A 24,473-nucleotide genomic window follows, 5' to 3' on the forward strand; every position below is an offset into this window, starting at 1 on the left:
AAATTCCAATTTTAAAGCAACAATGCCCAGAGCATTTAAATACAGGAAGGAGACTATTCGTTTACTTCAATATTAGAGCCAGCGTTTTTTAATTTTGCATGCAAGAAATTAATTTCGCCTTAAAAGAACCACATCTTGGCTCTTCTAAGTTGATATCATTCCATAGATTTATAAGCATACGTCGACCAGTCAGACGGAATTCACCCCCCCAAAGGAATGGGGGCACAGCTATCTATCCACTCTATCAGACCAGATGCATCCCCTTAACCAGAAACCAGAAAACCAGCCAGAAACCGAAGAACCAGAGAGGTACCTCTGAGTCTTCTGTTAGGCTAACAATGGTAACCGGGAAAGAAGCAAGCAAACAGACCAGAAAGACGCCCTCCTGACTCAGTCTGCAGGCAGTCCTGATGAGGACACAGAGGGGCAGAGTTGGTTGCCTCCCTGAGTAAAAATACTCGGCAGCTGCTAGGGAGTTTCCAAGTCTAGTGGCCGAGGACCGCCCATCCAGGCAATTTATGGGACCTCCTCCAGAAACTCACCAGAGGTCCCACAGTTTGTCCCACCACAGTCCCCAGCAAATGTTATTGCACCACGCCAGGATTTGTGTTGTCTGTCACCCATTTTTGCCAATTTCACAAGTCACAGCAACTGAGTAGGTATCACAGTGTCTTTACTTCAAATTGCAGTATTTTGAGAAGGCAGGAGAATCCTGTCCAGAAAAACTGCCTTACCCCTCTCCTGGTGCAGCCAGTTTTTATAGGGCTCAGGGGCTGTTAGTAATGGTGTAAGGGGCAAAAAAAGAGTCTCTGCTGCTAGTCATGTAACAATGCACAGGAGGTGGGTTCAGGTGCAGGAATGTCTCCTCTGGGGGTTTTTCTGATGTAACACGGGCCCAATCAGCATGGTCCTATCTGGTGTTCTTTGTAAATCTTTAAGACAGCCAGGGTCAGGTGTCTCCCAGGAATAGCCAGGACCTGACACTTCTGGGAAATCTGCCTCCAGGAACTGTTTATGAAAAGACTCCCTGTTTTCTAAGGATACAAAGTAAAGATTTAAGGTTGGTGAACTGAGTTTCTAATTAATTAATAATAGATCTTAACTTTCCACAGTAAATCCTGTGTCTAGGCTTTTACAAACAACTGTCATGATTTAAACTTCCCCAATTGTCAGGTCCCTCCCCAATGCAAAAAGCTTTTTCTCTCCCCCTCCCCCCCAGCCGCCACATTTCTACAAAGGTAAAGTATTGCCTGTATTTCAAAGTAAAGGCCAGGAAACCATTAAGAGAGAATAGCAAGCAGATTAACTATTTCCTAACCGTTACATATCTCCTATTCATTACAACTAAAGAGTTACTATTTCCAAAGCCAAATTTCTAACTTTAGGACTCCCCTATCAGGTATAGTGTGGGGACAGTGATATACAGATTTTAAAAATAGAAAAGTAAAGAAAAAATGAAAAGTAAGCTTGTCCTTACAAGTTCACTGAGAGCTCAGACCAAGTGGCCAACCGGCAAACCCAGGATTTTCAAGTGGGGACCTCAGCGTTCCAGGTCGATGCATTATCCACTGCACCACCACAGGTCAAGCATTACTATGTCCATTGTCCACATGGCAAACACAGCATTTTTTCAAAAGCTGTGTCAGATATGTCACAGGTGATCTGGGACCTCTCCCATAGCTGCCTCTCCCACTTCTGGTAAAAAACAAAGTCATGGCCATGATCAGCAATGGCCCACACATGCTTGCCACCACTTTCCAATGAAGCTATCACTCAGGCCACCTGTCCCTGTGCCAGGACTAACTCACCAGGACAGGGACACTTTCCTCCCAACACAGCAGCACAGTTCACTCCCCTTTGTTTCAGTTTAGGTCTCAGTTCAAAAGTCACTTCTCAGTGAGGCTTTTGTTGTCAAAAAGCAGACACCACCACCACCCTTGAATAGGTAACATATCCCTCACCTTGCTCTGCCTTCCCATTGATGAGAGCAGTGAGGCCTTCCTGTGGTTCCCATCTAGTCCCTTAGTGGGGCACAGGGCTCAGACACAGGGCTCCCATCTAGTCTTTTAGTGGGGCACAGGGCTCAGACACAGGGCTCCATCTAGTCCCCTAGTGGGGCACAGGGCTCAGACACAGGGCTCCCATCTAGTCCCCAAGCGGGCCACAGGGCTCAGACACAGGGCTCCCATCTAGTCCCCTAGTGGGGCACAGGGCTCAGCAGGGCATAAACCTGGCAGAGACCTGGCCCAGCTCTGGAGCTCCCCTCTGAGAGACTCTCTCCTCCTCACCACCTGCCAGGCAGGGGACATGGGAAAACCTGGTCACAGCGCTGAGTTCTCCCAGCTGAGTCTCCACACCCCGCACCTGCAGCCCCCAGACCTCTCTCAAGGACACGTGCAGCAGCTTCTTTCCGGGAGGCCGCGGGCCCCTCGCATCAGAATCACCTAGGGGCCCTGTGGCAACTCGGGGTCTCTGACCTCATCCTGTGTCTTCTCACTCAGACTCTCCCAAGGGAAGCCTGGCAGCTGTATTTTAGTATTTTATTAATTTACCTAGCTTTATTGAGATATTCACATATAACATGTAAATATAAGCACAGAGTGTGATGATCTGATGCACGTACACGTTATAAAATGATGACCACAATAAGGTTAGTTAACACCTCCATCTACTCCCATAGTTACCAGTTATTCTGCGGTGAGAGCATTTAATTAAGATCTACATTCATAACAACTTTAGGTATACAATACAGTACTGTTAATTATAGTCGCCTGGCTGACATTAGACTCCCAGGTTTCACAAGTAGAAGTGTGGGCCCTCTGACCAACATCTTCCTCTGCCCCTCCCCCCTGGGGCCCCAGCTCCTGGCAGTGACCATTCTGCTCTGTTTCTATGGGTTTGGCTCTTTTATCTTCCACATATAAGTGAGGTCACACGGTATTTGTGTCTCTGACTAGCTTCACTCAGCATAACGCCCTGAGCCCATCCCTGCTGTGAAAAAGGGGACGAGACCTGCACGCAGGCCCCTGGGGTGGTCACCACATAGAACACTGCAGAGCTGCCCTCACCAGGGAAGGAGCCGGTCCTTCCTGCGGCCCCGCCTCTGACCCGAGGCCCCGCCCCCATGTCCACTTCTCCTTTCCCCACAGTTCTACATCTCACACACAGAAATGTTCAGTTCTGAAACTTGCCTGACCATCAGCCTTAAGTGTGTGATGGGACAGGAGCCATGAAGGAAGGAGACAGAGTGGAAGCAGCCCCATAGAAGGAGGCCCATCCACCATGGTGCCGCAGTGTCCAGGGGGAGGAGCTCCAAGGAGGGCGTGGTCAGGTGTGCTTGATGATGACCACGTGGAGGCAATTCGCTGGAGGACGGACTGCAGTGGGGCAGGTGTGGACTCCAGGGAGGGGAGAGCAGAGTGTAGAAGATTCCATAGGGCAGCTGGCTGTGAGGGGACAGTAGGGGGAAAGAGGTCTCAGCACCCACTGTTCCCCTGGTTTAATGCAAATGCTGCTCCCACATGGAACCAGAACCCTAAGTGTGTGGGCAGGGGTGGGGGGTTAGGGGGTGGCAGTGTATTTTCAGGGCAGTGAGGGAGGGAGAGATGTAAACACAATTCTGCATCATACTGGGATGCACTGTGTCCACTTTGGTTCGTGATTTTGCTGATATAGCAGCGATTTTCAACCTTTTTCATCTCATGGCACACAAACTGTTTACTAAATTCTTCAGCTCATAAACATACACATTTTATGCCTATCTGACCAAAAAAAGGTATAATTTTAATCACACCAGAAGTCTATTGTAGTGGTGAATGTTATCCTTTTTTTAATGAGAGAGAGAGACTGGGACAGACAGACAGGAAGGGAAAGAGATGAGAACCATTAATTCCTCATTGTGGCGCCTTAGTTGTTCATTGATTGCTTTCTCATATGTGCCTTGACCAGAGGGCTCCAGCCAAGCCCATGACCCCTTGCTCAAGCCAGCGACCTTGGGGCTCAAGCCAGTCACAATGGAGTCATGATTATGATCACACGCTCAAGCCCGCAACCCTGCTCTCAAGCTGGATGAGCCCGCGCTCAAGCCGTGACCTCGAGGTTTCAAACCTGAGGCTGATGCTCTATCCACTATGTCACTGCCTGGCAGTGACAATCTAACGGAAAAGAGATCAGTGAGAGTAGGAATCAGCTGCCCCTGTGCTCACCCTCTCAACTCCAGATTGCTAGTTCCTGGTCTTTTCCTTGTTTCATCCCATATTTACCTTCATGTCCCTCAATTTCAGGTTGATACTGAAATGATATGATTGTTGTAGAGTCAAGTATAAAGCCACATTTTCTTTTGATAATGAGGGTTTTGTTATACCCTACACATTATAAGAGCCAAAGCAATACATGTAAGGGAGGTAAGCAACTCCAACCTGTGTTAGCCTTCCACACAAGACAGGGACATATCTAGCCCTCACTCCCTCTCATGTCCACGCATAAAAGGGGAAGAGAATACTGAAAGTCTCTTGTGAGTTCACAGCCCATAGGGACTGGCTGGGGGTAGGGGGTGTGGAAACATGGAACTTATAAACAACTTCTAAAACTCAACAGTATGAAGATAAACAAGCCAATTAAAAAATGAGCAAAGGGTCTAAATACACACTTCTCCAAAGAGAACACACAGATGGCCAATAAGGCCTATGAAAGAATGCTTAACATCACTAATCATCAGAGAGACTCAAACTAAATCCCCAATGAGATACCACCACAACCTGTCACAATAGCTTTCATTTTCAAATCAACAACAACAAGTGCTGGCCAGGGTGTACAGAAAAGGGGACCCTCCTGCACTGCTGGTGGGAATGCAGACTGGTGCAGCCACTGTGGAAAACAGTATGGAGATTCCTCAAGTAATTAAAACTGGAACTGTGCCCTTATTAACCATCTATCTCACTTCTAGGAATATATCCTAGGAATCCTAAAACGCTAATTGAAAATAAGATGTGCACCCCCAAGTTTATTGCAGCATTGTTTACAATAGCCAAGAACTGGAAACAGACCAAGTGTCTGCCAGTGGACAGTGACTAAAAAGCTGTGGTACATTTACACCATGGAATACTACGCAGCTGTGGAAAGAAGGAAATCTTACCTTTTGCCATGGCATGAATGGACCTGGTGATTATTGAAATAAGTGAAATGAGGCAGGTGAAGAAAGACAAATAACACATGATCTCACTTATATGTGGAATTTAACAATACAATAAACTGAGAAAAAAAGAAACAGAGGTGGGGTCACAGGGAACAGATTAACAGCTATGAGAGGAAAGAGGGAAGAAGAGAAGAGATAAAAGGAGGTGAAGGACTTAGTCAAATTATATATGCGGAACACATAGAACAGGGTAGCCGTTCCCAGAGGGAAAAGGGGGATGGAGGAAGGGGAGGCAGTGCAAAGGGGAGCAATGGGAATGGACAGAGACCTTGCATGGGGCATGGGGGGCACAATGCTGGGGGGACAGAGACCTTGCATGGGGCATGTGGGCACGATGCTGGGGGGAGGGGTAATATATTGAGCAGGACACTTGAAACTATGTCAACACAATACATTTAAAATAAACATTTAAAAAATTAAAAATAAAGACCACTATGAACTATCAAAAAAGTGCTGCTAGAATTAGCATTAACTGGTTTCTCATACTGAAGGGGGAGGCACTTCTAGAAGGAACACAAGGCCTTGGTGTCCCCAGGATGAAGACAATGGACAGAGGGACACCCTGGAAGGCCCAGCACAGGGGGGCTGAGGACTCGACCCCACTTGGGGACTCCTGATATCCTCCTGAAGCAAAGTCGTCAGAGGGATCCACGCGGACAAAGGCCAGCTGGACACGGTAACCCTTTGGTCTGGTTCTGACCCAGCTACCAGGATGACACCTCCTTCTGCTCTGTCCCCAGCTCACCTGGGGCAGGTGGGAACCCCCTCTCTGCCCTCCCCACCTCCTTAGAAACAAGAGAAGGTTAGTAATGGCAGGAAATCGCTGTCTTGTTCCCTCTGTGACAGCCAGGGCCAGACAGATTAGAAGCCAGTCTCAGACACCTGAGGGCTTACTGTCTTCAAACGCAAGGACCCGCTCATGCTTGCTCTTCTCAAAACACACCCAGGAGTGTGTGCTCTGCCACAGGCTGTGCCATCGGCCAGGACAGCAGCACCCAGCCTCAGAGCCCCAGTGACCAGAGGGACGGGGCCGTTTGAATTACGCTCTATTGCCAAAAAGTCACTGAACATGAACATAGTGATGTCAACGTCCCAGACCAGAGACCCAGTCTCCTCACCCCTGCTTGTGAGGCTTCCCGTGGGCACGGCAGCGGGCACAGCGCAGGGTCCTAAAGCTTCGTGTCCCCGTGTCCTTAGTTCAGTTCGTGCAGGAGCAGCTTACTGAGTATCAGGTATGTGTTAGGCACTGGGGTAGCTTCTTTAGAGACAGCATTTAATTTGATCCAATAACAATCCAATGAAATGAGAAAAGGAAGCTCAGAGAATCTGAATTTTGTACCAGAGGTCACACAGCCAGTCTTCTGTCAGGCTCCATACCCCGTGCTGAGCAGCTCACTACAGTCTACTGGAAGATGAGCTTCGTTGTTGGCCAAAACAGAGAAACTCAACAGGTTCACCAGGCTCACTGTCCTATGTGTTGACCAAGGTTCCAATGTTTTGAACCAGTTCAGTCCGTTGCTTGGCTGAATTTACGTAGAAACAATATCCCCCTGCTCATGCACAGACATTCAGATCTCTTCGTCGTCCTGTGCCTCTGTCAGCACAGGGCAATCCGACTCATCACAGATCCCGTAATGATCCCGGCAGAAGCGGTGGGAGTTTTACCAGTGAGAGCTTTTCTGAAACCCTGGAAATCGCTCTGCGTTCTCCCAGGGTTCAGGTCTTCCCTTCCAAAGCTCTTTAAGGGAGTCATTTAATACAATCAATGCCGTGTTTAAAAAGATTCTAGAGAATATAAAAAAAAAAAAAAAACTAGTGTCGACCCCCTCTGCCCATGGGCCCATTTCTCTCTGCCTACTCCAAGTTAAAGCAGCCAGAGGAAGTCAAAGGGAGAGGAATGTAGGGTGGGGGAGGGGAGGCAGGAGAGCAGAGACAGGCAAGAGGAGATTTACATTTACCACACAGCTTCAGGCTGTGTGACAGTGCTGCCACCTCCTGGCATAAACTGATAAATCCATGAGAAAATACCACACCCATTCAATAGATGAACCACAAAGATGTAATCCTGTAAGGGATTAATTTATAAGAATTTTCTTTACGGGCTAAATCACAGAATTTCCTATGGGGGTTAAATCACCATTTGTAACTAGAGGCTTAGTTCACTGATCCTAATCTTTACTTTGTTGCCTAAAGAAATTCACGGAATTTTCTTGCAGAAGTTCACAGAGGCACAGATGGCTCCCAGAGGTGACAGACCCCAGCTATTCCAAATATCAAGGATGCTAGATGGACTTGTACCAGTGAGAGAAGGGCATTCCAGGGATGCCTGCCTGCAAACCATACTCCCACCTCCTGCACACTGCTGTGAGACTAAATGCACACACCATAATGAATCACTAACCTTCTCAATGTTCTATCCCAAGTTCTCAGAATCAGGCCAAATACCCCATGAGTCCTCAATAAATATTTGTTCCAAGACTCTATGAATGATTAAATGACCAAACAAATGAATAAATGAACAAACAAATGGATGGACTAACGAACAAACGAGTGAATGAATACATGAATGTATGAAAAGTAGAGCTGAGCAAAGTGTAACAGTGGAAGAAAAACTCAAGTGTTCTGAGATGCTGGGAAACCTCCCATCTGGGTTCTGAGCTTTGCCGTTTCCTACCCAGCAGCCCAGGGTCCCTCTCAGGAAACACTCACCTTCCCAAAAGCCTTCCTCTGTTCCCCCTAGAAAGAGAAAGGCAAGCTGGCATCTCCTTTCAATCAGCCCCAGATTTCCTTTCCAGACCTTCCAGAGTATTTGCCCTCCTCGGCCTCCTCCCTCCTGCTTAACCCCCTTCTCTCCATCTGGTCCCTCCCTCCGCCTTCCTGACCCTTCCTGACTCTTCCCGTCCCTCAGGAGCTGTGGCCAGAAACTGAGAACTTGGTTGCAGGGGCATTCAGCCCTGTTCCCCAAATCATTAAAATTAGAACCCCTCCCCAACACTAGAAAACACACAAGACTTAGTGGATGGATAGTCCTTTTTGGTCTAGAAGAGAAATGAAATTTCCCAACCAAGAGTAAGTCTCTGAAGACAGGGATTCTCTCCACTCTGCTCCTGCTTCCTGAGCCCCACGTTCCCCTCCCCCAGCACCCTCAGCCCTGTAGACCAGAGCCCAGTGCACAAGGATGCAAAGGATGGCAAAGGCAATCCTGGGATTTCAGCTGTGCAAAATAGAACCTTGCGGTGGATCCCATCACACTTTCCTCACCTGGAGTCTTCTCTTTCATAAATGAGAGCTCATTCTGTATACATTCCTCTGAAAAGAAAATGAGAAGTGACCATTCACAAGGGTTCAGTCTCCACTCCAAACACCAACACACACACACACACACACACACACACACACACACACTCCATCTCCTACCCCTGAACTCAAAGGAGATAGGTAGCTTTGCCTGTGCCAGGGTCCTTTGTCTGGGTCACAGCAGAGGAAATGAGAAATAGCTGCAGGACCCTGGCTGGGGAAGGTTTACCACGGCAGGATCCCCCAGCAGGTGTTTAATGTGTGTCCATGGGTGGTCAGAGGCTCAGCAGAGCATGAGGTTTAAGCAGAGAACCTGCCCGACTCACTTTCCTTTAAGGATTCCTTCTTCTTCTGAAAACTGCCAGAATTCTCTGAAGGAAAGAAAGAAGAAGCCAGGTCAGCAGAGCCCGGGTCACCCCTGCTGAGGTCCCACGTGCAGACACTAGGACCTGTACTTCCAGGCCAGGAGTGGCAGCTTCTCTCTGGGTGGCCCAGGACTTCCTGCATCCAAATTACCTGAGATCTTTGTGGAACTCAGAACCCTGACATCACTCCCAGTCTTCTGAATTGGGTTCCTTGAATAGAAAGTTAGAACCTGCATTTTCAATAAGTCCCTGGGGGTCGGGGATGCTGTTTAATCTCTCACTGCAGAACTGCCTTCACCAGGGAAGGACATGGGTCCTTCCTGCTGCCCTTTGTCTCACCTGCTGGAAGTCCCTACCTCCCTACCTCCCATGTCTGCTCCCAGTCCAGCCCTCTGCCTGGGAGATCTCACATTTCACCTAGAGAATGTTCACAGTTCTGAAACTTGCCTAACAACCACATCTAAGTGTAACGCAAGGGACAGAAGCTCTGAAGAAGGAGACACAGTGGAAGCTGCCCCATAGCAGGAGACCCCATTGATCATGGTGACTCAGTATCCAGGGGGAGGAGCTCCAAGGAGGAACTGGTCAGGTGTGGTTGCTGATGACCACATGGAATAATTTTGCTGAAGAACTGACTGCAGTGGTCAGTGGTGGACGCCAGGGAGGGGGGAGCAGAGCGTAGAAGATTCTCTATTGAAGTGGGCTCTCAGGGAATAAATTATGGGAAGAGAACACACTTAGGAGATGGGTTATAAGACAACAAACACCTGATCTTGTCTTCAGGTCATGGGAAGGATGCAGGTGAACTGAAGAGGGTGAAGATAAATTAGGGCCAGCCATTTTGAAGACTTTTGTCGCCACAAACTCTGAGGAGAACATCTCATCGCCATTTTTAGATAAGATAGGGACAGAGGGATTCTGATCTTCTCCAAAGTCTCACAGCAAGTGCTATGGCAAATTATCAATCCATTCTACACATTGTCTTTCTCCCCTATTTGTTATGAGGATTATATTAGTTCATGGAAGCCCAACATTTACTGCACTGGAGCCCTTTTTGTAAAGGTTCTGTCTAATATTCACCCTTAAGTCTGGCTTGTGGATACTGACAAACCCCATGGGCACGCTGGAGGGTAAGACATGAATTGTGAGCAGTGCTGATTAGCCTATGAAGTCGATCTCCACTTAGTTCACACATGTTAACACATGTAAAATGTGTTATCGAAAATGGAGTGGAACTGTTGTAAAATACCCAATCCTCAAATCCGCGTGTTTTTGTAGAGACAACAAATCCAGATAATAATTTGAAAAGTTTTATTAAAGGAGGAAATTTATTAAATATGCCGGCCGCATATAGTTTACACAGAGCAGCAGTCCCAAATTGTGTGTCTGATTAATATTCTAGGGGCTAGTTTTATACCCTTATTTATACATGGGCGAGGAATAAGCCTGACATCACAGCATAAGCTTATAGCCTTTGTTTCCACCTATACAGGTTTGGGAAAAGGCTGAAGGGGGGGATGGGGCACAATTCATTAGCATGTTTATAACATTTGTCTATGCAGGCATCCCCAAACTACAGCCGCGGGCCGCATGTGGCCACCTGAAACCATTTATACAGCTCCCGTTGCACTTCCAGAAAGGGCACCTCTTTCACTGGTGGTCAGTGAGAGGAGCACTGTATGTGGCGGCCCCCCAATGGTCTGAGGGACATGAACTGGCCCCCTGTGTAAAAAGTTTGGGGACCCCTGGTATAGGATTCATAAAAAGACATTTCTACACATTAAAATTTACAAGGTAACACAATAGTAAAAATGTCACTCTACATATTAAAAGACATTCCTATATTTTCTAGTGTTCATTTGCTATTCCTTTGTTTCAAGATATATACATTAATTACAGCTTTCAGGAGGGGAGGGGTAGTTTCCATGGGGACAAATGCCTGTAAATGGCTCATCAATATAAAAAAAGGTCTAGTTTAATTTTTCTGTTCCTTCACCTGGCTAGCTATTCACTTGACTCCCTATCAATGTGGGGTGGCAGGGAGGGTCACAGAATCCAAATCATCTTCCCCTCTGCATTTACAATACAATGCTATTGGCCATTCTGGTTTTATGCTAATCACACAAGCATAGAAACCACACTTACAAAATCTTTCTGCATGCCTAGCCCAAATTAATAAAATGTTCTTTAAGCTTCCTAAAATATTAATATTAATTTTGTAGCTTTTGATACCTACAACAATCTGCACTGGTGTTATTTCCTAAGTCAAATCCTTGACTTAGTTTACTGAAGAGTATGAGGCTGTTGTCTAGGGATATTAACTTATAATATGTAACAGATATTTAACAGACAGCATTAGTAGCAATACAGTTCACTAAAGAAACAAATATTACTGCACAAACCTTTAGTGACATTAAATTGGCTTTCATTTTACCCTAGTTTCTCTTTTCCCAAAGTCTGATTAAAAAGGGAGTCCTTAGTGAGTTTCCTCATACATTCGCCATACGTAGACCAACAGCTTCTGGTGTGTGGTTGGAATAAGGCAAGCCTTCTATCTTGGTATCAGTAGGAGTTGTCAGGATCACGGTGTGTGGACTCGTCCACTTGGGAGCTAGTCCCTGGGTGATACACTGGATCTCCTAATAATGCTGGAAGCGCCTCTCAGACAGTCTTTTGAACAGTTTGCTGAGTAACCTGTAAATCCTGCAAGTACTTAGGGAAGGGGTGGTTACATTACCTTTACTATTTGATTCATGCAATTTTATTTGCTCTGGACCTTTGGGGCCTGTGGGCACAATGCAACTTCAAATTAGTTTCTAATTAATATTGGGTTCTTTTCCTACTAGCTTTGAGACTGTGGACACAAATTAAATACTCAGATATTATGCCTTTTGTATAGATTCTAAGTCTAGCTTTTCTAATTATTCCTTTCCTGTTAGCAAAATCTTTTTCTAATTGGTTTTGAATAAACCATTGGCAATAAGGGTCCCAAAACCCCACTGGTTTTGGGTGGCATCTACTCACTTGAATTACTATGTTCTGATTTTGAGGCAGACTGGAAAAATATAAAATAAACAATAAAATTCAAATAGCTAATGTTAACAAATATTATAACAAGCATCTTAATACAATAAAATGACTAAAGCCTATTAGATTATTAAACGAAACAAAGTTCTAACTAATATAACAGGATCCAAAATAAAATTCTTAAAGTTACAGATGTTCTTAACATGTTAACATAATTTCACTAAATCTATGTTGACACCGTTGCTGCTTTATATTATTTACAAATGTAACCTAATTTCTATTTCAGTCTGAGAAATGTCTTAAAGAGCATGAGTCATACATTTCAGGAAAAGTCTATAAGGCACTGGGACTGTGATCACATTTCTATACTTTGCAGCTAGAGTCTAAGTCCTAATAATTATTGCTTTTAATTGGAATTAGGAGCAGGTCCCAGCCTACAATAGGCATGGAGCATTGAGACAAGAGGAATAAAGGAGACACTATACATTGAATAAAGCAACAAAAATCAGACTGTCATTACCCACAGTAGAGATCTTTGAGGGATAAATAAAACTCAAATATTTAGGCAAGGCATAGTAAATGGCCCTCATATTTACAAGAAATGAGATCAGTTTACCTGCTACTTGGAAGAAATTCCCTAGTCTCATAAATGGTGTCATGAGATTGGGGCAACATCCTTGGGCACCTTTAATCCTTCAGTGGTAGGTCCCCCAGAAGTCTGGGCAAGATCATGTCACAGGTAGCTGGAAAGGGTTGGAAGAGACTGAACCCTCCCTCCATGGAGCAAGGGGGCAGCTTACCTTCTCATGTCCCTTTTTCCCACAGCAAAGGCATGTCCCCTGGTTGGGGCTGAGAAGCCTGGCAGGCCTCAGCTCAATGACCTTTCTTTCCACTCTTCAAGCAGGCCCTGATGGAATCCTATGAAGCCCCTTTGGGGTATTGGAGCCTTTAAGAGTATATGCTAAAAGCTGGTATTTTCCTGATCTCTTTTGGGCTCCACTTGCCTTTTCTGTCCTCTTTCTTTGTCATTATAGACCTTAAAATCCATGCTCAGAACATCTCTCTGAGGGGCTTGAGAGCCCTTTTCTATCTATATAAACTCTTGGAAAAAGAGAAAAAACAGTGTTATTAGCTGGATTAAATCAAGAAAAACAGGTTTTGGTGCCTCCTTTAGAATTCCAGAGTCTCTTTGCTGTTGAATAATTCAGTACATTAGCATTCAAAAGAAATTTTAACAAAAGCATGATAAAATAGATTTGCAGGAGTTTCAGGATACGACTCCTTTTTCTTATATTACCTAGCATTGAACAATATTGTTTCAAATTGATAATAAACTAAACATTACATAAAAAGACATTATTAATAATTTCTAATATTTAAACTAAGATTTTAATATCACAGGGCTATAAAACAGCAAATAGAAGAATTAACAAAAGGCCTTTGAAACAACATATATACATTTTAATATGAAAAATACTTTTTACACAATAGTTGGGGGGGTTGACAATAAGTCACCATTCCTAACCCAGTGGTCGGAAAACCTATTAGTTAATAGAGCCAATTATTAACAGTACAATAACTGACTATTCTTTTAAGAGTCAATTTTAAATTTAAACTACATATGTAGTCACCTTTCCTACTGAGGCAGCGCCCACACCTGGCACTCCATTGGAGAGCTATACCTAAGAAGGCACATAGGCCCATGAGCTGTTTTTGAATGGTAGTTTGCTGACCAGAGTTCTTAGGAAAAGGGAAAAAGGAAGAGGCATCCAATGTGCCTGCCCCTCTTTGCACAACCCAAGGGCTGACTGAACCCTAGCCTGGCCAAGTGCAGAATGGCAGCAGCAGCAACGCTCTGAGCTCAGTCCCAAAGTGGTGCTCATCTTTCTCAGGGCTCCCGTTCCCTTCTCCTTTGCCACTGGATTAGAGACACAGTTACCATGCGAGAGGTGGCATGGACTGGCGGGCATTTGGACCTAGTATTTCCAAAAGCCAAGCAGACTTTTATTCCCTCCCCCCGGCAGCTGTTTAGCTTATTTCTTGCAATAAAAGCAGCAAATTAAAATACAATTTTTATAAATTTACCTTTCTAACAGTGGGCTGCTTTAACCTATATGAGATTTCCAACTTTTCCCTCAATTCCTTGAAAATTTCTTTTTACAATATTTACTATTTTGGCTAATGCAATGGGTCTCCCTTATGAATTCCATGCCTTCTATGTATCTGAGAGGCTTATAGAGGACCCAACACCCCCTCGGCCCGCGGGAGAGTGTTGGAACCTTTTTCTCTAATTTTTACACCAGTGGAGGGCAATCAGCCATTATTCCCAACCTACAGAAGGCTTATTTCTAATAATTCTATTCCCTATAATCCTATTATTTATTATTCTATTACTCCTTCTGGAGCTGCAATTTAATTTAAGAAAATGCCAATTAACTAGCAAGGTCTACACCTATGGTTTGTTAATTTCTAAATTCTTTTTCTTTCCTTTAAGATTTTTCTAATGCAAGGTTCTAATTTTTGATACTATTCTTATCCTGTATTTTCCATATGGGCAAAACTTCTTTTGGTTCTTGGTTTGCTGTTTACTGTTTACCTTCTGCTCAGGTGTAGCACAACAGCAGAGGCTGGAAGAATGGCAGGAGTGGGAGGAACCATGCCTACGTTTGCCTCCCCCCCGCCGTGGCGCCACCACCTCGGTCCATACACAACGTGTCCTGGTTCGGCTTTTCTTTTACTCAAGCTGCCTATTTGCTAGTCTTTCAGCTCTAGAGTCTGGAGAAACACTTTCAATGTGTGGGCTTCGCTTTTCTTTCAACTCCTTTGGTTACTTGTAACCTGGGGCATTTATTTTTCCAATGGCCATCTCTTTCTTACAATAAGCACATTGATTCTTTCCTAGCTGAGTCCTATTCTTCTTCGAATTTCTTCTTTTCTCTCTTTTTTCTTTACCCTCTCCTTCAACAGAATCTACACTAACTTCCTCATAATCTTTCTCAAGGGTAACCATGTCCTCACATGCCTCGGAGAACTCTCCTTCCTCCTCTGGGGGTCCCTTATCCTTAGAAGAGTTTGTCTCTTGGAGTGCTGCTACTATTGCCTTAGTTATTCTTTTTTTCTGTTTTTGACTCAAATTTTGCATGACCAAGAAGATGTGGCACCCGCTTTGTATTGAGCATGTTTTAAGCCACTGTGGTGGATTCATTGTTAAATTTAGCCACCGACCAATGTATGGAAACTGATCAGGACAGCCTGGGTTCCCAGTTACTATATTCCAGACTGTCCTTATTATCCAGGGATTAAAGTTCCAGTTGTTGCTATTTATTACAAAACTGAAACTTGTTTCAGGAGAATCTAAGAACTAGTGCACTAACAAGAAAGATAAGACAGACAGATAATTAGCACCCAGAATAAAAGGTGTTTCACTATAGAGATATTAATTATTACACTAGACCAAGGGAAGAAGCTAACAGAAAAGAATAATTTCCTTCAGAGGACAAACCTAACAGGGCACCCTGAAGCTAATCTGAGAACAAAGAGAGAACAATGATTTGCCACTTAAGATTGCTTTTTAGTTAGAAGCTTCCAATTTTAACATAGAAGACCTAAGCCAGGCTTTAAAACAGACACATTTAGACATTAAAAAAGGATTTACACACACACACACACACACACACACACACACACACACACACACACACACGAGTGACCTTTCATAGACAAGGGAAGGGCTCCCCCTCATGGCCTCTCAGGTGTACGCAGGCCACGTCACCAGAGATTTCTTTAAAGCAGGGTTTTCTATAGACAGAAGGGAAACAAAGAATGAGATTTTGACAAATACAAAGGTGTCCCTGGAAAGTCCTGAGACGGGACTGATCAGACCAGTATCTCCTCAATACCTACTCAGGTCTCACCCAAGAACACCACCAAATGTGGAGACTAGTTTGAAACAGCAAAGCAATTGGTTCTACCTACACACCAGAGTTTCAAATCAGTAAAACAAAGGGTTTGCTTTACCTACAGGCTGCCAGAGTTTCAAATCAGGAAAACAAAAGATTTACTTTACCCATGCACCGGAGTTATAAATTAGTAAAACCACAGATCTAGATTGGCCATACATCTAGATTGACCTTACCTACAGGCTACCAGTGTTTCAAATCAGCAAAACAGGAGATCGACCTTACCTACACACTGGAGTTACAAATTAGTAAGTCACAAGTCTACTTTACCTATACCTAGTCCCAGACCAGTACCAGTCCTAAACAGAAAAGCAAAAGCAAGACTATAGACTAGTTACAAACAGCAAAGCAGTTTCGAAGGCCCTACCTACTCCACCGGAGTTTCATATCTCCGGAGTTATAAATCAGCAAAGCCCCCAAATCCACTCTACCTACTTCTAGTCCGAAACAGAAAAGTGAAAGCAAGAAAGCCAGAAAATTCAGTAAAGCAAAAAGAGTTGCTTTTCCTACCCTCTCGATTTCTCTGCCGAATTATCCAAATTATCAAATTTGAAAACCAAGAGGTGTCTAACAAAGAACTGTCCAAACCCCACAGGAAGACCACGAGCCCTGAAAACATGTCATGGGGTACGATTCTCCTCGAGATTCAAGCGGAAATGGGCAGCCTCCCAGAAAGACCAGCTGATTTGGGGTGCCTCTACTCGGTGACGCAAAACACCGTAGGCCCCGCGTGGGCGCCAAATGTTGTAAAGTATACAATCCTCAATTTAGCGGGTTTTCATAGAGACACCAAATCCAGATAATAATTTGAAAATTTTTATTAAAGGAGAAAATTTATTACATATGCCAGCTGCATATAGTTTACACAGGGCAGCAGTCCCAAATTGTGTGTCTGATTAATATTCTAGGGCAGGGGTCAGGAACCTTTTTTGGCTGGGAGAGCCATGAATACCACATATTTTAAAACTGTAATTCCGTGAGAGCCATACAATATGTTTAACACTAAATACAAGTAAACGTGTGCATTTTATGTAAGACTAACACTTTTAAAGTAAAATAAGTCTCTGAATTCTTTTTAATAATGTTGTTATGCTGTTGCTAACCAGTAATGAATAAAGTACTTCTTACCATTAATGTGACGTCTGGTGCTGCATGGTTTTGCTGATGGCTTTGTAGTCTGGTTGATACGTGGTGAGGTTAAGCTTCATGCAGGCATTGAGACTTCCACCCATTAAACGTGATCGTAGGTTGGTCTTAACATTCTTTTTTTTAATAAATTTTTACTAATTTTAATGGGGTGACATTAATAAATCAGGGTATGTATGTTCAAAGAAAACATCTCCAGGTTATCTTGTCATTCAATTATGTTGCATACCTGTCACCAAAAGTCAAATTGTCCTCTGAGTTTTCCTTGAGCCCTTTCCCTCCCCCCTCTTCTTCCCTTTCCTCCTTCTCCCCCAACCCCCCTCCCAGTAACCACCACATTCTTGTCCATGTCTCTTGGTCTCGTTTTTATATCCCACCTATATATGGAATCATGCAGTTCTTAGTTTTTCTGATTTACTTATTTCACTCCATATAATGTTATCAAGATCCATTCATGTTGTTGTAAATGATCCGATGTCATCATTTCTTATGGCTGAGTAGTATTCCATAGTATATATGTACCATATCTTCTTTATCCAGTCATCTATTGAAGGGCTTTTTGGTTGTTTCCATGTCTTGGCCACTGTGAACAATGCTGCAATGAACATGGGGCTGAATGTGTCTTTATGTACCAATGTTTTTGAGTTTTGGGGGTATATATCCAGTAGAGGGATTGCTGGGTCATATGGTAGTTCTATTTTTAGTTTTTTGAGGAAAAACCATACTTTCTTCCATAATGATTGTATTACTTTACATTTCTACTAACAGTGGATGAGGGTTCCTTTTTCTCCACAACCTCTCCAAAACTTGCTATTATCTGTCTTGTTAATAATAGCTAATCTAACAGGTGTAAGGTAGTATCACATTGTAGTTTTGATTTGCATTTCTCTAATAACTAATGAAGATGAGCATCTTTTCATATATCCATTGGCCATTTGTATTTCTTCCTGGGAGAAGTGTCCTGTTCATGTCCTCTTCTCACTTTTTTATTGGATTGTTTGTTTGTTTTTGAGTTTTATGAGTTCTTTGTATATTTTGGATATTAGGCCCTTATCTGAACTGGTTGTTTGAAAATATCATCTCCCATTTAGTTGGCTGTCTGTTTATTTTGTTGTCAGTTTCTCTTGCTTTGCAAAAACTCCTTACTCTGATGTGGTCCCATTCATTTATCTTTGCCTTCACTTCTCTTGCCTTTAGAGTCAAATTCATAAAATGCTCTTTAAAATCAAGGTCCATGAGTTTAGTACTTATGTTTTCTTCTATGTACTTTATTGTTTCAGGTCTTATATTTAGGTCTTTGATCCATTTTGAATTAATTTTAGTACAAAGAGACAAACTGTAGTCGAGTTTCATTCTTTTGAATGTGGCTTTCAAGTTTTCCCAGCACCATTTGTTGAAGAGGCTTTCTTTTCTTCATGTGTGTTGTTGGCCCCTTTATTGAAAATTATTTGACCATATATATGTAGTTTTATTTCTGGACTTTATATTCTGTTCCATTGGTCTAAGTGCCTATTTTTCTGTCAATACCATGCTGTTTTGATTGTTGTGGTTCTATAATATAATTTGAAGTCAGGTATTGTAATGCCATCAGCTTTGTTCTTTTTCCTTAGGATTGCTTTGGCTATTTGGGGTTTTTTATAGTTCCATATAAATCTGATGATTTTTTGTTTCATTTCTTTAAAAAATGTCATGGAAATTTTGATGGGAATTGCATTAAATTTGTACATTGCTTTCGGTAATATGGTCATTTTGATTATATTTATTCTTCCTATCCAAGAACAAGGAATATTTTTTCATTTTATTGTACCTTTTTTGATTTCCCTTAACAGTGCTTTGTAGTTTTCATTATTTAGGTCTCTTACAAGCTTTGTTATGTTTATTCCTAGGTATTTTATATTTTTTGTTGCAATAGTGAAGGGGATTATTTTTTTGAGTTCATTTTCTAATGTTTTGTTGTTGGCATATAGAAAGACTAATGACTTTTGTATATTAATTTTGTATCCTGCGACCTTAATGTATTGGTTTATTGTTTTTAGTAATCTTTTTGTGGAGTCTTTGGGGTTTTTGGATGTGTAGGATCATATCATTTGCAAAAAGTGAAACCTTTACTTCTTCTTTACTGATATGGATGCCTTTTATTTCTTTATCTTGTCTGATTGTTTGGGCTAGAACTTCTAGCACCACGTTAAATAAGAGTGGAGAGAGCGGACAACCCTGTCTTGTTCCTGATTTAAGGAGGAAAATCCACAGTTTTATGCCACATAATATGATGTTAGCTGATGGTTTATCATATATGACCTTTATCATGTTGAGATATTTTCCTTCTATACCCATTTCGTTGAGTGTTTTAAACATAAAATTGTGTTGTATTTTATCGAATGCCTTTTCTGCATCTATTGATAGGATGATGTGGTTTTTGTTCTTTGTTTTGTTGATATGGTGTATTACATTACCGATTTACATATGTTGAACCATCCTTGAGATTCTGGAATGAATCCCACTTGATCATGATGTGCTGTGGACCATAAATGGCAGAAAGCCATTGCAGATTCGAGGCTTAGCAAAAGGCTAAGTTCTTCCCCCTTCATCTCCATATTTGGCTATTATGCTGAGTATTTGCACCCACTTCACTTGCTTCCTTGGGTTGCTGGGAACAATTTACATGCCCTTCCTCTGACACTTTGTTTCCTTGTACTCATACTCAAGTCCCTGTTCGGGTGCTACTTGCTGCAGACCAGTGCATCTCCTAATAATGGTGTGGAATTAAGGAAACATACTCATCAAGAAAAAATGAGACTGGGAGGACTCTTCAAATACTGATGGCAATATTCAAGTGCCCCATAGCCCCAATTTGCTTTATTATATAGCCATATGCAAATCAAGGAAGTCCTTGTTACAAAGTTACACATCTGAGGCTAAAGCAGGACCTCTCTCAAGGCAAAAACAGGATGCATTAGTGAAATGTACCAACATCTGAAAACAAAGAGTCAGAGGAAGGGCATGTAAATTGCTCCCAGAAACCCAAGGAAGCAAGTGAAGTGGGTGTAAATACTCAGCATAATAGCCAAATATGGAGATGGGGGGGGGGGAACTTAGCCTTTTGCTAAGCCTCGAATCTACAATGGCTTTCTGCCACTTATGGTCCACAACAATGATGTATTATTTTTTAAATATGTTCTTGTATTCAATTTGCTAGTATTTTGTTTAGTATTTTAGCATCTGTATTTATTAGAGATATTGGTCTGTAGTTTTCTTTTTTTGTGCCAAACTTGCCAGCAGGTTTTGGTATGAGAATTATGTTGGCCTCATAAAATGTGTTTGGAAGTATTGCTTCTTCTTCAATTTTTTGGAAGACTTTGAGTAGAATAGGAACCAAGTCCTTTTTGAATGTTTGATAGAATTCACTAGTATAGCGATCTGAGCCTGGACTTTTATTTTGGAGGAGGTTTTTAATAGTTTTTTCTATTTCCTCCCTGCTTATTGGTCTGCTTAGGCTTTCTGCTTCTTCACAACTCAGTCTAGGAAGGTTGTATTGTCCTAGGAATTTATCCATATCTTCTAGACTATTGAATTTGGTAGCATATAGTTTTTTATAGTATTCTACAATAATTCTTTGTATATCTTTGATATCTGTGGTGATTTCTCCTCTTTCATTTTGGATTTTGTTTATATGAGTCCTTTCTCTTTTTTCCTTGATGAGTCTTGCCAAGGGTTTGTCAATTTTGCTGATCTTTTCAAAGAACCAGCTCCTTGTTTTATTAATTTTTTCTATAGTTTTTCTGTTCTCTATTTCATTTATTTCTGCTCTGATTTTTATTATCTCCTTTCTTCAGCTGGTTTTGTTCTTCTTTTCTAGTTCCTTAAGGTGTGAAGTTAAATGGTTTACTTGGGCTCTCTCTTGTTTGTTCATATAGGCTTGAAGTGATATGAACTTCCCTCTTATTACTGATTTTGCTGCATCCCAGAGATTCTGATATGTTGTATTGTCATTCTCATTTGTCTGTATATATCTTTTCATCTCTGTGCTTATTTCTTCTTTGACCCACTCATTTTTTTAAAGTATGTTGTTTAGTTTCCACATTTTTGTGGGGGTTTTTTTACCTTTTTTATGTAGTTGAATTCTAATTTTAAGGCTTTATGATCAGAAAATATGCTTGGTACAATTTCAATTTTTCTGAATTTGCTGATGTTATTTTTGTGGTCCAACATATGGTCAATTCTTGAGAATGTTCCATGTACACTAGAGAAAAATGTGTACTCTGTCACTTCGGGATGAAATGTCCCGTAGATGTCTATCATATTCGATTGCTCTAGTGTTTTGTTTAAGGCCAATATTTCTTTATTGATTTTCTGTTTGGATGAACTATCTAGAGCTGTCAGCGGCATGTTGACGTCTCCAAGTATGACTGTATTTTTGTCAATTTTTGTTTTTAGGTCAGTCAGTATCTGTCTTATATATTTTGGTGCTCCTTGGTTTGGTGCATATATATTAAGAAGTATTATCTCTTCTTGATTCAGTGTCCCCTTAATCATTACAAAATGACCATTTTTGTCTCTGATTACTTTTGCTGTCTTATAGTCAGCATTGTTAGATATGAGTATTGCTACACCTGCTTTTTTTTGGATGTTATTTGCTTGGAGTATTGTTTTCCAGCCTTTCACTTTGAATTTGTTTTTATCCTTGTTGCTTAAATATGTTTCTTGTAGGGAGCATAGAGTTGAATTTTCTTTTTTAATCCATTCTGCTACTCTGTGTCTTTTTATTGGTGAGTTTAATCCATTTACATTTAGTGTAATTCTTGACACTTGAGGGTTCCCTATTGCCATTTTATATATTAACTTTATGTTAGTTTTGTACTTTGATTCTTCTCTTTTGTTTTTCTATCATTTGTTTTTGTTTGGCTGTAATCCATACTTCTTTTTTCTATTACTTCTGTTTTCATGTCATGTGCATCTTTGGTGGTATTTTCTGGGGTGGTTAACATTAAGTAATGAAAAGGGTACCTACCATGTTTATTGTAGTACACTATCTTATGAGTGCTTCTGCACTCCATCATTCCTTCCTACTGTTAATCTCCGTCCTCTCCTCCCCTTTTTTTTGTTGTTGTCACAGTTTAAATTTGGTTTTATTGTGTTCTTGGTGGAGCTTTTACTTGTGGTTTTGTTTTGTTTTGTTCTTTGTATGTGGGCGGAAACCCCCTTTTAGTGTTTCCTGAAATGGGGGTTTTCTGATGATAAATTCCTTCATCTTTTCTGTATCTGTGAATGTTTTTATTTCTCCTTCATATTTGAAGGATAGCTTTGATGGGTATAGTGTTCTTGGCTGGAAGTTCCTCTCTTTCAGAACTTTAAATATTGGGGTCCACTCTCTTCTAGCTTGTAAAGTTTCTGCTGAGAAATCCGATGATAATCTAATAGGCCTTCCTTTATATGTTGTATTCTTCTTTCCCTGGCTACCTTGAGAATTTTTTCTTTGTCATTGGTTTGTGCCAATTTCATTATGATGTGCCTTGGAGTAGGTTTGTTGGGGTTAAGATAACTCGGTGTTCTGTTTGCTTCTTGAATTTGAGGCTTTAGTTCTTTCCACAGGCTTGGGAAGTTCTCGTCTCTTATTTGTTTGAATATGTTCTCTATTCCATTTTCTCTCTTTCTCCTTCTGATATACCTATTATTCTTATATTACTCTTTTTGATGGAATCAGTCAGTTCCTGTAGGGCTTTCTCATTATTTTAATTCTTCAGTCTCTCTCTTCTCTCTGTTGTGCCCCAAGTTGCCTGTCTTCTATGTCACTAACCCTCTGTTCTATCTGGCCTGTTCTATTAGCTAAGCTTGTTACCTCATTTTTCAGTTCATGAATTCAGTTTTTCATCTCAGTTTGATTTGTTTTTATAGTTTCAATTTCCTTGGTAATATATTCTTTGTGTTTGTTGAGTTGTTTTTTGAGCTCCCTAAATTGCCTTTCTGTGTTTTCTTGTATATCTCTGAGTATTTTTAGGATTTCTATTTTAAATTCTCTGTCATTTAGCTCCAGGATTTCCAATATATTAAATTTTTTTCTATAGATTTTTTCTCATCTATCTGTGCTATATCTCTGTCTTTTGTATCCATAATATTTAATTTCCTTTTCTTTAATGTCATCTGATAGTGATTTTTGTTGATACAAATAATGAGAATTAATAAAGAATAAAAAGTAAAAAAAAGACAACAATAAAAAAATAATTAAATATTATTCTTTTTTCTTTCCTTCTCTGAAAAAATACTGTGAAAAACTGATCATTATATTGTGCTAAATGGAACAAAAACTACCTATAATGAAGGGTCTGAGTTGGGGAGAAGTGATAAAGGAGCAAAAAGGAGGTAGAGACCCACAAAATGCAAAAAAGGAAAAAATTTGGATCAAGAATAAAATAATTTTTTTTGTAAATGATGGTTGACTGAGAAATTCAGTGAAAGGGATAAGAGGAAAACAAGAAAAAGAAAAAACTATTATTGTATTAAGTGGAATTGAAACTACATAAAATGGAGAGCTGGGGTTGGGGAGAATGTAATGAGTTAAAAAGAGAAGTAAAAAGCACACAAAATGCCACAAAGAAAAAATTTGAATCTAAATTAAAATAATTTGTTTGTGAGTGAAGATTGAATGAGAGGAAAAGTAAAGAAAAAAAGAAGAAACTAAGAGAGAGGGAGAAAAAAGAAAAAGGGAAAAGAGAAAAAGAAAAAAAAGGAGAGAGTTAAGGGTTTTAGAGTATAACCCTCATAGAGAGAAAGAAAAAAGAAAAAAATGGGAAATGTAACATTTATGGGTAATGTAGTTCAAGATGAAGAGAAAAGAATAAGACAAGCAGAGAATAAAAGGGCCAAGGCAGAAGAAGAAAAAAAATAAAGATAAGAAGATGAAAGAAACAAAAATAAAGTGGAAAAAGTTATAAAGACTGCGGATTTTTCTTGATTTTGAGAGGTTCTCTTCTTCCTTTTTCTTTCCTCTCCCTCTTCTTGGTCAGTGGCTCTGTACCCCAGGATCTGCCCCTGTGGCATGGTTAGGTAGAGATTTGCAGTTGATGTGTCTCTATGGTGATGTCATATATTAGGCCTCAGTCTCGTTGGTAGTCAGGGCTTGTTAGCATTTGCAGGCTTCAACAATGGGAGAGTCTGTTTTCCCGGAGCCTCTCTCCTAGTCTCAGCTTCCTGAATTAGCAGCCTGATGATCCAGCTATGAGGTTGCTCCTGCCACTGCCTGGAGATTAAAAGGCTCAAAGAGCTGGCAAATCCCCACTCTATCCCCACTCAGCGCAGGGTTCTGAGTAAGGCTCTGTCAGTCAGAGCCGCCAGCATAATCAGGCTGGGCTGGGAGCCAATTGCACTCAATGTGTCTTTCTATGAACCTCCAGGCATGTCCAGTATGCCTCAGCACTCTGTGGGACCACTCTCTCCAGGCTTTTTGCACTTTGTAACCTGTATTGGCTGGGAAGAAGATGCCCTAGTCAC

The 24,473-nt window shown here is 41.6% G+C and overlaps 1 protein-coding gene across 3 annotated transcripts in view; it reads right to left on the reverse strand.

The window, feature by feature from the left end:
* Positions 1-24,473, reverse strand: part of LOC136401371 (gasdermin-C-like) — an 87,837-nt gene that overhangs the window by 24,906 nt on the left and 38,458 nt on the right. Inside the window, exon 1 of one of the 3 annotated variants that reach the window (XM_066379499.1) lies at positions 314-430. The exons of 1 other annotated variant lie outside the window; for it this stretch is intronic. The gene's annotated coding sequence lies outside the window, so the exon portion shown is untranslated. Of the gene's footprint in view, positions 1-313; positions 431-24,473 lie in introns of those variants that run through there. One more of the 3 variants, XM_066379501.1, reaches the window with a different exon arrangement.

Source organism: Saccopteryx leptura, chromosome 3, assembly GCF_036850995.1.
Source record: "Saccopteryx leptura isolate mSacLep1 chromosome 3, mSacLep1_pri_phased_curated, whole genome shotgun sequence".
NCBI lineage: Eukaryota > Metazoa > Chordata > Mammalia > Chiroptera > Emballonuridae > Saccopteryx > Saccopteryx leptura.